Here is a 16,295-nt window from a genome sequence, read left to right as displayed (position 1 = left end):
TTTTTTCCTTTGGCCACTGCTCAAGAGACTCTTTTCAGATCATTCTCAAAGGTGTTTTGAATTACTTTTTCTTTCTATGTGAGCAATGTACTTGAAAAGCTCTGATAGATTATGGAGGCATGTTTTCCTTTGCTAGGTATACACTGCCTTTATTCTATTATGATTCTCATTTATTTATTTTTGTTTCACAATGCCCTTGATATTAAGAAAAGAAATTGGTGTTCAATTCCCAGGATCATCTGTAGCTCTCTTATTAAAGATAGTCACTGGTGATCAGGCACAGTAGTTGATTTTAATGAGTCTGAATTTTAGGGTTTTTATCAGTTCAACCATTTCATTCTTAACCTCCTTTGGAACCCCTGGTAATATATTCCCTTATTTTAATAAGGGGTTTTTCTCTAATTTTTTCCTTCTGTTTCAGTATGTCCTCTACTGATATCGCAGCCTTTAACAATATCTCATTTTTGTTTCCAGAAAGACATGTCACCCAGCAGCCTCTGTGGTGAAGACCAAGACAAAGAAATATTTAATTCCTCTGCAATCTCTATATATTCTTTAATTGCTCCCATTAATCCCTGGTAGTTGAACAGACACACAAATTTTTTGAGCGATTTTCTGGGCAATCTATCAAATCACTCTAAAATATTGCTTTAGGTCAGATACATATTATGATTTGACATGTGTTTTCACATTTTTCATAAGTAACTCACTACAACTTAGGTAAATCATTTTTCATAGACATTCTGGATGTGATATTTAACTTGGTCTGAAAGACAAGCAGACCCAATTGTCTCAGTCACAAATACTTCTGGATATTCCTGCTATTAGTAATCCCTAACATTTTTCTGGTGCTGATTTCACAGATTTTTATGGATGTGGATAGACATTATTTCCAGTTTCATTGGCAGGGAAATGCCCAATATGAAGAAGACCCTCGTGTCACTTATGGTTTATCCTGCTGCTTGCAGACCCCTCATGGCCTTTGCTGCACCTCTGTTTAATCTGATCTCCTACCCTCAGCCCCAGCCACACTTTCTTCCACCATCAGCATTATCTGACAACACAGCTCTGTACTTCTCAAAGATAACTCTTTTAGTGAAATGAAACAAGTTACACTGTTTATTAATATGTGGTAAAATTATTTTTTCCCCTAGACAATTATTAAGAGTTTGTAGACAGCACAGGAAAAATGGAAAAGAAAGACTGCTCTAACTGTGTAGTCATAAATTACAAGAAGTACATTTCATTATAAAGCACTACATTTTTTTTTCTATCTCTTTATGAATTCTCTCCATTTACCCTGGGGGGCTGTAATGTAAACTGACATCTTATTCTCTTCTCAAAAAATCAGTTCTATTCTCTTAGAATGTTCCATCTAGTAATACAAACAAGCAAATAAAAGCAACACAATGTACATGGGAAAGAAGAATCTGTTTTTAAGAAAAGGAAAATAATATCTGTATGACAGTGTCTGAAAAATTTTAAGCACAATGAAGCAGTGATGATGGTCCAGCTATCTCTTTAGTTTTGTGAAAAAGGGTATCTAGATGTTATCATTGATGTATAACTCCTTTAAAGAGTGAGGAATATGCTAGAAGTATTAACTACCTTCTATTCATACAGGATGTGTGTTACATTAAGATTTACATTGACTGACAAAAAATAACACTTGCATTTTTCTTAGTTCAAATTGTCGTCAGGAATTTTCATTTTTTTTTTCTTATTTGAATCAGTTAAACTGCTCAAAGGCAAGTTTTTTCCACTCGTAGTTTTGAATAACACAGAAAACTGGCTTTGTACCCTTGAGCTACTTGGATTTAATATCAAATTCTTACCTTGCACAAGATCAGAAAAAAAAGAAAGCTTATAAAATTGGACTCATATGAAGAATGAGCTTCTATCTTTTAATACTAGCAAACAATCTGCAAATTATTTAAATTAAGACAACCAGCACTCCAACATCTGCAAGCAAAATGCTTAAATGCCAAATGCAACTTTACTGGCATAAGAAAATAATAAGTGGAGTTCAATTTGTGTCAGCATAGCTCAGGAAAATAAGATATCATGTCTTGCTGTCTGCTTGATGTCAGCTTCTCAGATTCAAACCCTAATGCCTCATCTTTGGCTGTCCTTACTGGAGGCTGCCAAATAGCAAGGTTCAGCCAGAGTTCATGCAGCTACTACAAAATAACGTTTTTTTTTCCTTCTCCTTTTTCAATCATTATGAACCTTCTGCTTTATATTGTACACACTTGATTATATCTATCCTTGAAATGTATACAACTCTATTAGCCTCTTCTCCTTTTCTTTTAACATACTGTAAATTCCTTTCTGTGCTTAGTTTGTTTTATAGCTTACAGAATTACGCTTTTAAACTTTCACTGCACAGAGATTAGGTTGGGTGATTGGCTACAAGAAGAAAACAAAAGAATGGGAATTTGTAATAGCACAAAAAAAAGTAACAAAGTATGAATACTTTTCCCACATTATAGACTCTTACCACTTTTCCGCTAAAAATCCATCATAACCAGGTCCCAAAAGTAGCTGGAAGATGGATCTCTAGAAAGAGCAAATCTCTAAAGTGTCCATTCTTGTTTATCCTAAGAAGCCCCTAAATTTCTTTCCACCTAAAACCTCATCTCATTGATATTTCAAATGTGACATCATGCAAGCTTAAAATGAGCAAATTCAATTGATTCGTTTTCTTAAATGGATTTAAATTTGTTGCACATAAAATCACTGTGAATGCAAGGTAGGGGATAGATAAGCCAAAAAACCCAATGATAATATATGTAGATTATTATCCTCAAAATTTCCAGTTATACAGTAACATTTTAGAGAACTCAGCAAAGCCTGCTGTAGTCTGCTTCCAATAAAAACAAACAAACAAAGAAACCCACAACAAAACCTGTGTGGATCAGAGCATTAAATCATAATATAGTAACACATATATTTTGAAGATAACATGATCTTTCCATAAAACAGAGATTGAAATTCTGAACACTTCAATCATAATAAATATGCAGACACACAGATGAATCTATGCACACGCAGAGTGTAAGAAATCTGAGTTTGTCACAGGGCTGCAAACAGATTAGTTTGAGTAATTTTAAATTAACTGATGAGAAGTGAAGAAAAGTAGCTGCCTTAATATTTTCTGAAATATGAGGAAGATTTTAAAAATATTTGGCTTAGTTTTATTTTCTGCCATTTCTGACTTGCTGTCCTACTTTATGGGAAACAAGTTTCTTCACTCAGGCCCATTCATTGTGAACTTATCTGGTATGAATTACTGAAACAGATTTGCAATATTCAATGTCTGAACAGATGAAACACTTTAATACCTTAGATGGCTTGTTTCTGGAATCAGCCAGAGTGGCACACTCCCCAAACTTTAAAATATTTTTTACAAAATTCAAAGGCGATCAAGATTAAAATTCCCAAATGTGTATTCTGGATTGCCTCCAAAAACATTCAGTCATTATTGGATATTGTCTTGATTAAAATTCCTGTTGGTTTGTTCTATGGTTAAAGAGTAATCTTGTATCTTAGCTTTTGGAATGTATTCCTGTCATGTGACATCTGTGAAGTCCGAATTAATATAAAGAGATCTCTCTCACTACCCAGCATGAGAAAAGGTTTAAAATGTTCAGATTTCAGCAAAAGCAGCTCACAGAATGTAATTTGCACTAACATTGCTATTTAGCTGCTTCAAAATCTCCTTCAGGAATAGCTAAAACTTTATTTCCAAAGGTTTGCTAGGAACATTTTCAAAAGAATGTAACTGAGAATAATATGTGTAGTAGCCAGTAATTAAAACAAAAATTCTTTCCTAAGTATCCTTTCCACAGAACCCTCATATTTTATGAAGAAACCTTAGCCATTTATAACTTCACTGAATCACTTTGCTTAGTGTTTTAAATATGTGAAAAAAATAAGCCAGAAATTATGCCATTCTCAGAACTTGTTCCAGGATTCCAAAGCTAGATCTGAGCAAGATGTGATTTTCCCACTCTATAAAGCCATCTGAGACTTTATTTTCAGTTTCCAACCACTGTGGGACAAAAAGCAGCAGAATTTTCCCCATGACTACGAGATCATGTGGTTGAGTCCCACCCACATACTAAAAATAGGAGAACTAGAAATTCATCTTCAGATCCCATGAAGATGTCCATGCGAAAGTTTCATTAACATTTACCACCACAAGGTAGCAATTATTATCATTTTTTTTTAAACAGGATTTTCCACCCTAAAATTCCATATTTTAAGATGTGGAAACGTTTGTAGAAACATTTTCCAGTGTCCCTAAGGGACTGTTTTATGTATACAGACAGCCTGAAGTAACTGACTTGTAGACAAGTTATGTAAAAACTGTAAGAGTCATATTATAGTGAAGTAGAGTTTGTCTCAGAATTAGCCTAAGACCCTGTCTGCTACACAAAATTTTGACTTACTCCATGACATGAAAAATGCCCTTTGCTTTCTGACCAGCAGTTCCTATTGGGAAATAAACAAAAGCAAACATATTCTTCCACAATGTTACCATTGCCCAGATTTTGAGGAATCCACTTTGTACCCACAAAGTTGTCTCCACAACTCACTGCTCGTGCCCTGAAGGACAGGTAGGTATTTTCTTGAGATGATGGAAATATGGTTTTGGAATTTGGGATCTGGGCAAGGATTTTTCTTTACAGAGGCAGCTACATGGCAATATGCAGAACATGTGGAGATCAGAAGCTAAGTACTCTGTGCCTTGCTTCAGCTGTCCTTAAATTTAATGTGCATCCATTTGTCACTTTAAAAAGTGACTCCTCTGTGCCAGAAAACCTAAAGGATCGAAAGTATGTCAAACTCTGTGCTTTATAAGCTTCTTCTCCTTCTCCTTTTAGGTATGTTTTGAGATTGTCTGCTGCCCTTTTTGCAGTCTGTCTGCCTATATGTTTAATTACAGTGCTCTGTTTTTAACCAGAATGTCATGGAAGGTATATTGCTCCACTGTAATTTTCCCATTTCTAAATTGTCATGTTTTCAAGGTGAAAGCTCTCCTAGTTTGAGCAGGGAGAACTCTCATTTGGGAGGGATAAGGGCTCAGCAAAGGAGACAGAGATCTCTCCCTCCCCAGTTTTGAGATAATTTTAGAGGCAAGATGCTGGGCTTTGATGTACCAATTTATGGGGATTTTAGGTACCTTCTATGATCTGCTGACTTACCAGGACCGTGGTGTGGTGAGAAATCATTCCTAAAACCTTCTGTATTTTAGTGTGACACCAATCATATTACACACAGTGCCATCTGCTTTTTAATGTAGTATATATATATTCTTTATTTCATTACTTCGTTTACTTATGTATGTTCTTGACTTCATGAAGAGTCCTAGAAATAAGATTTTCACTCGGCTTTTTTTTTTTTTTTTTTTTCCCAATATATTTTTCCCTGATATTTTGGAGACTGTTAACACACTCTGGATCTGCCTTTTCGACTATGCCTAATTATTTTTCATTTACTGCTAAGGGCTTTGTGGTCCCTGGGTGACAGAGCTTGGCAAGACTCAAGGATTTTTTGTGTGTCAGTGAGTGGCCAGCAAGCAGCTGTGAGTGCTCCTTCTTGCTTTTGCTGTGTTGTTGCTGTCTTCCCTTAACACTTACCAGGTCTTTAAGAGGATTGTTTTGATCTTGTTGCTACTCTGTTGAGAGTATTCGAACAGAATGTGAAATTAGTTAAGCAGTTAAGTCTTTGTTTTAAATATTACTGCCTCCAGGCCTCCACCTAGATGAGATGGATGTTCCCATTCCAGCTGAGTGAAGAAGCAGCTGGTGCGCTAGTACAGGGAAAGGGGATGCATTACTCAAGAAAGTTAGGAGTGTGCTGAGTTAGGATCTGAGTTCTGGCTGATCCTTTAATGTTACACAGACTTGGGAGATGGTGGCAAAGCTCCATAAAGCCTGGTCACTGTCTCCTGGGTGGCAGTCAACACTCCCAGGTGCTGCCTGCTGAGTGTGAGGGATCCATAAGGTAGTGGTAATGCATAACAAAATGCAAAGGAAGTTTCAAGACCTACAGCTGGAACAATCTCAGCAGAGATTGGGCTTTCAATTCAAAAGAAAATTTGGCTTTTGAGTTTTCATTACAAATTATCTCAGTATTTACAGAAGTTTGTTCCCTACTCCTTTTCTTATCCTTGGTGACAGAAAGGATACGTGCACTTACAGCCACTGGAAAAAGTGCTGGCATGTAGGAACAGGAGAATGGCTGCACTGGATCAAACTGCAACCAAACTTTAAGCATCTGGTTTTAACTGAGACAGGGAGTTCCCACAGCTTTCTTGTGCATTTTATGAAGAACTTCTATTTGTTTTGAAGCTGCTACTTGCTGGCTTTCTAAGGTGCTTTGGAAATGAGTGTGCAACTGTCATCTATTTATTTTTCTAGGTCTCCATGAGTTTGTAGACCTCCTCAGTCATCTTTCTTCCAGATTAACAATCCTTTCTCTAGTAATTCCATAAGTCTGATAGTTGCTAATGTCCCTGAACCCTCTCCAGTTCTAGGATAAGCTTTCTTTAGATTATGGTAGTGGGACTAAGAGGCCAGAGCTCTATTAAATATTTAAGATGTGGGAGCACAGTGAATATACGGAGGCATGATGATGCTGCACACTTCATTGCCTTTTCCTTTCCTAATAATTCCTAGAATTTGATTTGCTTTTTGGCCCCTGGGTGAGGTAATGTTTTCATAGAGCTGTCTATTGTTCCTTGGTTCCTGATTTGTAATGATCAGTGAGAGTCCACAAGTGGTTTTTCATAGCCAAGCTTCTTTTTTTTCAGATATATGTCACTTCACATTTCTTTACAATGAATGTAATCCACTAATTTACATCAGCCAGTCACTCGATATGTTTTTTATGCATTTATCACCTTTCTCTTTATTGACACTATTAAAGAATATTTCTGTTATTTCTTCATTACCCTTCCCAAAATGAACCTTCAACTCTGTGTTCCGTGCAGGTTCTCTTCTCCATGGCTAACACACAAAGGATTTTCTTGAGATAATGAATTTTAGTGGAAAAACATCTTAGTAGGGTAAAAATGCTCACTGTAAATTCTTAGTTTCTGTTATGAATTTACTAATTTCTTTCCTCTTGCTTAAACAGAACAAGTTGGTTCAGTTTGTTTATAAACAACCCAAATATTGTGGAGCCTGTTATTTGGGTTCTGTAGGCACTACTGTAGTGAATAAAATAAAGCAACAACAAAATATATTACCCTTGTGCCAAAGCAGTAATTCCTTCTAAGTGCTTTGCCACTAATATTAGGAATGTATTTGTGGAATTTTAGCTTTTGGTAGGGAGAGAAGAGTTTTGATCTTTTCCAGAAAAGAAACGATTAAGGACTCTCTCTACATTTGATTTTCATTTCATCTTCCCCATATACTCTATTTCTTTCTTTGGAAGTCAGCCAGGAACCCAGCTCCATGTTACTACCTTTTTCCTTCCAGACCTCTAAAAAGCATTTAGTTTGAAAAAGATGTTTATGGTGTTTGTTTCAGTGGTCATTCTGTGTTCCTCTTCCCACTCCCTTGTCTGTTTAGGTTGTGAGTGGTGGTTTCTTACAGTCTCTGTATAGAGACTGACCTGGTGCAGTCCTACTCATGTGCAGATGCTGAGGTACTGCACTAAAAGATGTGATTATTCAGTCAGTAAGTATTGATGCTATTTGCTATAGAGGATTTAATTACAGTAAAAGCTCAAAATCATAGAATGGTTTGGGTTGGAAGGGACCTGAAGGATCATCTAGTTCCAACCCCCCTGCATGGGCAGGGACACCTCCCACTAGACCAGTGGCCACATCCAGTATAGATATCAACATAAATTATTTAATTGCAAAGGCCTTCAGGCTTTAGTTAAAACCTCAAAGTTGAAAAGGCTTACAAGTTTGGAACATTCTGTTTGGGTTCCTCTTGCAGAACAGGATCAAAATTTAGAGATAAACTACCTTCAAGCTAGTAGTCTGCATGTGTTTTTCAGTCATCTCCTCCAAATGGTACAATTCAAAAAGATACATGTGGAAACCTGAGGCCTACAAACATCTTACTGGTTTTAAGAAACACAAACTTGAAAGATTTCTCTCACCATTCAGTTCACCTCATCCTGGATGCTGTATGCTCTTTCCAAGGGCAGTCCTGCACGTCAGTTAAAAAATGACCCTCAAAAGGCCTGATGCTCTTGAGTGAAATAATTGATTTCAAGTTTTGAACAGCTCATGATGTTCTACACTGAAAGAGAACACAAATTGGAGCACAAAAGTAATCTCCCCAATCAAGTCTTAAATTTGTAATGTGCATAGTTAAAATTGGTATAAAAATACTCATCTCTTTACCCTTTGTTGACGTTTGGTAAGACAAAAGGAGGATTGTTGGACTTTTTTAGTTGTAGGACTTGAAAGCAATATTGGGGATGATTCTATATTTTATAAGTACTTAGTATATTTTGAATCTATTCTGCAGACTTGGTACATTTCTTTTGATTTAATTTTTTTTGAGGTTATGTTTTTACTAACATGTTTCATTTATAAATCTTGCATTTATTACTCTGTTCAGCTAAGCTGGATTACACTTCCAGTTTTGAATCCTGTGTGATCACTCTAAAATGAATTAAAAAGAAAATAATTACTTTTTAAAGCATACATGTTTGGAATTCCCTTTGGCTTTAGACTATTTTAGAAGTCATGCTTCTCACCACAGACATAAAAAATTATGCATTTCTCTTCAAAGGTATGTTCAAGGAATATAATATTTGCAGCTTTATTGAACAGTCAGTTTGCCATGTGAATTTTGTGAGCAAGAAGGATAAAAGCCCAGATTCAGAGCACTTATAAGCCTGAAGAACATGTATGAGGTACATACTGATGCCCCATACTAGCTGATACTACACCTGGAAAAAATTTAGAAGTAGCTTGCATAGAGATAAAAATCTAAGGAAAAATTTAAATAAAATATATCATTTTTCTATATATTTTAAATTCCACATCTATAATAATTGAAAAATATATAGGCAGGAATAAATAGAAATGAAACACCCCCCTAAAACTGTAGATAAACATTACATTTTTCTTAGTTATTTTTTTGATTTACGAAGCTCTTATGATAAGCTTCAGTCTTTTAAGCACTGTTACTACTGGGTTTTAAAATCTTTGCTAAATGTTTGCTTTCACAATTATTTAACTGTTCACCTATTGAAATGCATGGAAAATAAGGATCCCAAACCAATGGGAATAGAGGAAAGACTGTTCTAAAACACGCAGAAGAGACTCTCACATTATATCCAGTTTGCCCAGACCACAGGTAATGAGAAGTGCAGAGAATTCCCATGCAAGGTCTGACATGTTTCTAATTCACCACTCCATCATCACTGCATCCTGCAGTTTCTCTTGGCTCTTGCTGATGTCAGGAGGTTCTGGAAGCCTTGGAGCTTCCGTTACTCTGGGCTCTCTTCTGGGGATACTTCCATGAGAGCAATCTGCTCCAGTGCAGAAAGCCCATAAAAAACCCAGTGCATTAACCCAGTGCATTAACCTCCTGAAGGTTAACCTCCTAAAGCACTGCTGGGGAAAGCTCTGCAGCTCACAAGTGATTCTCTCCAGCTGTATGGAGAATCCATGTTCATCTTCCCCCAAAACACTCAAAGGCACCAACACATCGGTTTTCATCCTCTGGGATGGAGCCAGTTTTTGAGAGCAGTTCAGCAGCTCCTTTCCAGCCAGTGTAGATGATTCCTCCTCTGATTCCTGATAACGTGTCTCCTAAATAGTTGGACACCTGGGGACTCCTAAGTACTTGAAACACACTGCGAAAGTGAATCCATGAAGAGAACCTTTAGCAACTGAGCTACAGATGGTCCTTTGAGGATAGAAAACCATGGAGGCAAAAAAAAAGCACAAGCTGCAGTTCAGCCCCAAATATACATGTTCTGACCTTCTCTTTCTGCAGTCTTCACCTACTTCAATACCAGAAGGTTATTTGGTGAAGACAGAGTAATCTGGATCAAAAAGGCTGCGGCGTTGCAAAACGTGGACCCAGAATGTCTGAAATGCCTAAAGCCTCCTAAGAATTTTTCCAAAGAGATCTTAAAGATCATTAAACTTAAAAAAAAACCCAACCAAACAACCCACAACATTCTGTGTGTGCGTGTACACTACTGTGACACAGATGCAACTGCTGCTGTTGGAAAAGTCAGCATTTCCCAAGGACACTCCAGAGGGAATGTAGCTCATTTCTTTGCTAAGTGTATTGGGGTGAAGAGTGGGACATCACATTTCTCTGGTTTAACTTAGCAGATGCTTTTTTTTTTCCTAGCAATGAGTGAACTATAAATAAGTTTCTCATTGTTCAATTATACTGCAGTATTCACAAGTTGGAACGTTTCCTAATTCCTGCCTCATATTAAACAGCAACAATACAGATCAAAGATAATGCATACAAATTTGATATTTACAGTGTCTCTGTGCCTACAAAGGAGAGGAAAAGTGATATGACTGTATATAAACAAGACTTATGGCATTTTCAAGGATCAACTACCTAAAAAGTCAACATGTGCACAGATATGAGTTTAATAGCTGCTTATTAAAAGATGTAGTAAAATATGAGCGTGTACTGGCAGTAACTAGATTAAAGGTCTATTAATCTATCTTCAGAACAAAAGTATTTCATATGCAGGCATTATTAGATGGCTGGCTCTAGCACATATATCCCTGTATTTTTTTTTTTTTTTAAGAACTGAATTTGTTAGGTTTCAATTGTGCACTTCCATTTAAATAACTGTTTTGTGTAAATGAACAGCAGGAGGTAATAAACACCCATTCTAAACAGTGTTTTGATACCAAAATACTGGTGACTGATAATTGAAAAACACGTTTACCAGTCTCTGCAAATAAACACCAAAATATGAACTGACAATTGGGAAGCGGAGACATTTATACCTTTAATCCATGTCAGCAGGATGCCTGATGACATAAACCCAAATGAAGTGTTTGCTGGTGCTTAAGACAAATACTGTCTCATCATCAATGTACCAAGGTAGAGAAATACTCAGAAGATCAAAAGAAAGCAGTGGATTGGGTCTATAATCAGAGCACTAAAATCAATGTTGACGAGAATCAAAGTTGGCTGCAGTTCAAGCTCATGCTAGGCAGATGTTTATCATTTTGCCTGTCTCTCGTTGGTGCTAAACAGCAGAGCAAAAAGGAAAAACGAAAAATAATAAGAGCAAAATTGCAAGAGGGGTCTTCTCTGAGAGATCAGATAAAAGACAAGACAGTGGGGTAAAGGTTTAAATCCTGTGGAAATGGAGTTTCTCTTAGCAAAACCCACCACTCCAGCTGGGGATGACTGTGCAGCTCTTGCCTCTGCTGAAGCAGAGACAAAAAACCCCAACTCTTTAAAGCTGCTTTGCTACCTACTAGTGTGGGGATCTACTGCACAGACAGAGGAGGAAGGAATGCAAAAACTTTTATATCTCATCCCAAACCACATTCCACTCTGAGCTAGCAAGCCTTTGAAATGACCATCAGATTTGTTCCAATGAGAACAATTCACATTAAATAAACCAGTTCCTTTGAGCTGTTGAGGGACTGCTATTCATAAAGACTTTTCAGCAGGAATACAGTGTTCATATGGAAGGAGGATAGTTTAGTTCAGTTTCATCAGTGCCCTGCTAAAAATTGCTCCCTGTGTAGAACTTACTTTGAATGTAGTTGCTGTGACCGACCTTATGCTTTGAGACTACTTTGTCTTTTTTTGTATTCAGTTTATTGGCTACATAGAGAATTGCTTTCCATGTGCTAAAATTTCTCTGACCAGTTTCAGTCCCATAGAGAAACCATTGTTTTTATTGCATTTCCATTCTGGTAGTTTTCTAGCTGTAAAATTAATGTGCATTATGTCAGCATGGGTACATTTAGCCAGAGGTAAATCCTACTGTGTTTAGGAGGGAGACCACATATCTGTGATGGTGCCATCACAAAACAAAATTAATGGTGATAGAGACTGGTGATAGAGAAATGGTGATAGAGAAAACTATAGAGAAAACTGATGAACTTGAAAAGAACCTTGTGCATTAGTGCCCTATATTGGTCAATTGTTGTATATTAGTGAAAAATTTGTGCTTGGTGCAATATTGTCCTGATGCAGTGACCAGAAGCTTAAGCAGGATTTGGGGGATAACCACTGCAGAGTAGAGACCTACAGGATAAAACTGAAAAAACCCCTCTCACATGGTCATTCTGCAAAGCAAAGGTTTCAAAGCTTTGAGCACAGAGAACCACAGGAAGAAACAAGGCTCCCCCATCCCAAAGTCCACCAGATTCAGAACTTCATTGTTTTGCTCAGCTGAATGCCCATCTCTTAATTAATTCAGAACAGGATAGAAAAGATGCTGGTATAAAGTGTTAAAACTAAAAAAAAGTGTTTAATTGTTAATGTTAACTCAGAACAGTTTGTACTTGACTTACACATGGTTCTGCATTTGGAGTGCTTTGAGCACCCTTCTCCCTGCAGGTACTCCCAGCCAGTCTGGGCTGTTGGGAGGACTCTCACTGGTAAGCAGCATGGGGATGTTCCTACACAAACATGCTCTTGCTCTTTAAATTAAAAATATTGGCAGTCTTATCTTTTTGTGACTGGAGGGAAGCAATAAATAAATATTGGTTCTCTCTGGAAGTAGAAAGTGGGACCTTGACTTTCCTTCTTTTAAATTAGAATTAGCTTGTTAAACACAAGAAATTATAAGCAGGTTAAAGCCTAAATGTCTCAGCTGAATTTTAAAACACCTTTTTGCCTCCTGCCTGCTTGAATCTCTGGTGTGCTAAACAACTTCCAAAGCCTTCCTCCTGCCTGCTGTGTCCCACGGAGGGACACTTCTCTCTCTGACATCCCCTGAGCCTCCAGCTCTCCCTGGTCTCAGGTTGTCACTCAGCCCTGGCAGGATTTGGCCCTAGGTCTCTACCCATGCATCTGCACTCTTCATTTTACAGGGAAATGAAACTTTGTACAGCGTTACACTGATACTGGTTTGATCCCTTCACACTCCATGTACAGCTAATTGAAGGTCTGAAAGTACTTTTGACATATTTTCTTGAATGTATGTAATAAAGTTTTAAATTCTTTCACTGCAGTACATGTTTTCACTGAGGTCTCACAAATTATCCGGTCAGTTTTGGAATCCTTATAAGGATCTTTCATGGGAGTGGGGTAAAATGCAAGGAGGAAAGAATACGGTGCACATTTTTTTGCTAAGATAGTAAAAAGGACTTTGTCCCTTTTTTTCATTTTGTATTTCTAAAAGTACTTTTAAAGCCTATCATTCTCACTGGAGAAAACCAAATATGAAAACCCTATCTTCAGATTTAGTGTGAACTCGATGAAAAGTTTACTGTATTTGAACTGAAACCAAGAAATCCATTAGTATTAGTGGTACCAGCTGTTCTTTGTATCAGCCCAAAATCTGCAAGGGGACACTGGAAGTCTTGCACTACAAGGTCAATATAGAAAGTGTAAGTTTTATTTTAAGTGAAAGAAACAAAGAATAAGATGAATTTTCTTAGAAACAAAATGCTGTAGTTTTCACTCTTTTTGCTACAGCAGCCATTTTATAATCAGTTTGAAGAACTCATGGAGCAGGAGCAAAGCCCCTTTGCTTTTGGGAATTGCACTGGTTCCATGTCTCAGTGAAATTCCCCCCACCCTGCAAAGACATTTCAGATATCTTGTATTTCACCTCTGGTTTATGATAAAACTCACCTAAAAGAGACCAATATCTCAAATTCCTGGTTCATTCTGGCTAAAGTTGTGTTATTGGTCAGAGCTAGTGGAAATATGGGTAATATAAGGAAAAAGAAGAAAATAAAACTTGCAATTTTTCAGATATTACCAGTCTTTCACAAACAGTGGTCTTTTTTTTTTTTTTTTTTTTTCCCTACATATTCTTTTGCTGTTTCTTCCATCTTGGGGAAAAAAAATTATCTTGCTACAGGATCATTACCCAACAAGAGAAAGAACGAGCTTGAAGAGAAGCCGGTGACTGCTCCAGTGACTTCCAAATCTGTATCAAATGCAAAATTCATCCTTACAGAGTTTGTACTCAGGGCCCTTCTTTATCAGGTGTAAATAGTGGCTTCAGATTTTGCGTCTGCAGAATTGGGATTGGATTTAGTGATTCAAGCTCGGACCTTCTAATTTGTTTTCTTCTTTGCTGATAATGTTGAAGAAACTGAACTGATATGTTGCAAGAAAGATTAACCACACTTCAGTTCCCATTTGCTTTAAATGTCTGCTAGTAAATAGTGCTCATAAGTAGAGAGACAGCCTAAAGCAACATTCAGATGACTAAAGGGTTGTGTTATATCCAGAAGCTCCCACTGTGGTATCTTAATTTACATTTTGCAGCAAGATTTTCCAATCCTACACAGCAATAAATGTGCAGGAGTAAAATTCACTGTGGGAAGGAAATATTGGCATCCAGCTTTACAGCTTGGACAGCAGAGTGAAAAATAAAATCTTCTATTGTCTGTGAATTGAATATTACACAGAATCCCCCACAGTCTCTCCTCATAACTGAATAGCTGAAATAAACACTCTAGGAGTTATTTCTTACCAAAAAAAATGCATGAGGATTCAGAGCATGCCTACATGTGCTTGACACATTTCACATGTGTAATTTATGCAGCTCCCAAAGTCTTGGGACAGAACACATGTGTTTCACACATGGACTTTGCAGTCCATATTAGCTATGGTCCACTGAGGTACAAGAAGTGGGCAGGCTGCAGATGCAGGGTTATTTGCTGAGCCCTTAAGCAGTGTAACAGTGAGGAAATCCTACAGGAAACTTTATTGATGCTATTTGGGACAGGGCAAAAGTGCAAAACTTCCAAAGGGGGCACCTTGCTGTAGCTCTCCCTGGCATCTGTGTGTGTCTGGGTGTCTATTTCATAAACTCTAACAGTGTCACTTACCCAGGAATCTTTTTCTGGTAAAATGCACACTTTTCAGATCTTGATTGATTAATTGGTGGGCAAATGTCAGAGGTCACCTGAACAGAAAGAGGAGGTAGAGCCTGCTCTGCATGTTCTGGTGTACAAAGACCTTTGCTTTGAGAAAGAAGAATATTCTTTTCTCATAGGATAGAAGGGGCACTGAGAGGTTTTCTGAACCTTTCCTTAAGGCAAGGCCAGTGATCATTTTGCAATTCCTGATGATTTTTGTCTAGCCTGGTTTTAGAGACTTCCCAGAAGGGGCAATCCAGACTTTCTGCACCTCATTATCCTTAGTGTTGCAAAGCTCTTGCTGACACCCAACAGTATAATTAAAATATCAGTCCATTACTTCTTGTCTTATCTACTACAGACATGGAGAAGAGATTATTCTACTCTTTTGCACAACAAAAACTTGAGGGTTCTACTCCTGTTACCTTGTTCAGTCCTCCCTTCAGGCTGAACTACCTCAGCCCTTTCCAGACTGCACTTGTATGGAACTCTGTAGGAGCCACATGAATTTTTATTTCACTTGCTCACAAAAGTACCATAGGGGTCATGATAAAAACACTCACTAAATTAAAAAAAATTACAATAACAAACTTTTGCCTACCCACAAAGACTGGTGGCCCATCACAGAGAGAGGCTGGCTTGGGCTGGAGTACCTGTGATACATCAGACAACAGATGCTGTGTGCTGCCTGGGGTTCTGTTCATCTGCTTGCTATGTTCCAGCTGCTTACCTGGAAAACCTGCCTGAAACAGAATTTTGTTTGACTCTTTGTTCTAGCATTATTCCAGGCATTTATGTTGATTTGCCTGGCCAATTGTCCCCCCTACCTCTTCCTTTGTATGGGGAGGGGGCTGTCAGCATGTGAGAAGACGTTTTGTCCTAAATTTTGCTTATAGTAAGATATTTGCAGTGTTTACCATGATGTTCTTGAAGGGAGGCTAAGGGACTGTGCTGGCAAGAACAGCTTCTGCATCACTGCCAGCAGCCACCTTGGTACACACCTTCTCTTCTGCAGGGTTCTGCACATCAGGACACAATTTTTTTCCTAAGTCCTCTTCTTCTCACAAGAAGTGGAATTTGGATTTGGTTGGCAGAGCAGGAAAAAAAAAAAAAAAGCAAAGGCATTGTTTTATCTTTGCCAAAGATTAAATCCCTGTCTTCATTACCTACTCTGCATGTTTATACTAACAGATGTTTTCACCTCAGAATCTGCTAGCCCACTGCTAAAATCCTGTTATGACACCAGGGCTAAAAGATCAAGCACTTG

The sequence above is a fragment of the Heliangelus exortis genome, chromosome 6, assembly GCF_036169615.1.
Source record: "Heliangelus exortis chromosome 6, bHelExo1.hap1, whole genome shotgun sequence".
NCBI lineage: Eukaryota > Metazoa > Chordata > Aves > Apodiformes > Trochilidae > Heliangelus > Heliangelus exortis.
Note: the sequence above shows the minus strand (reverse complement) of the source record.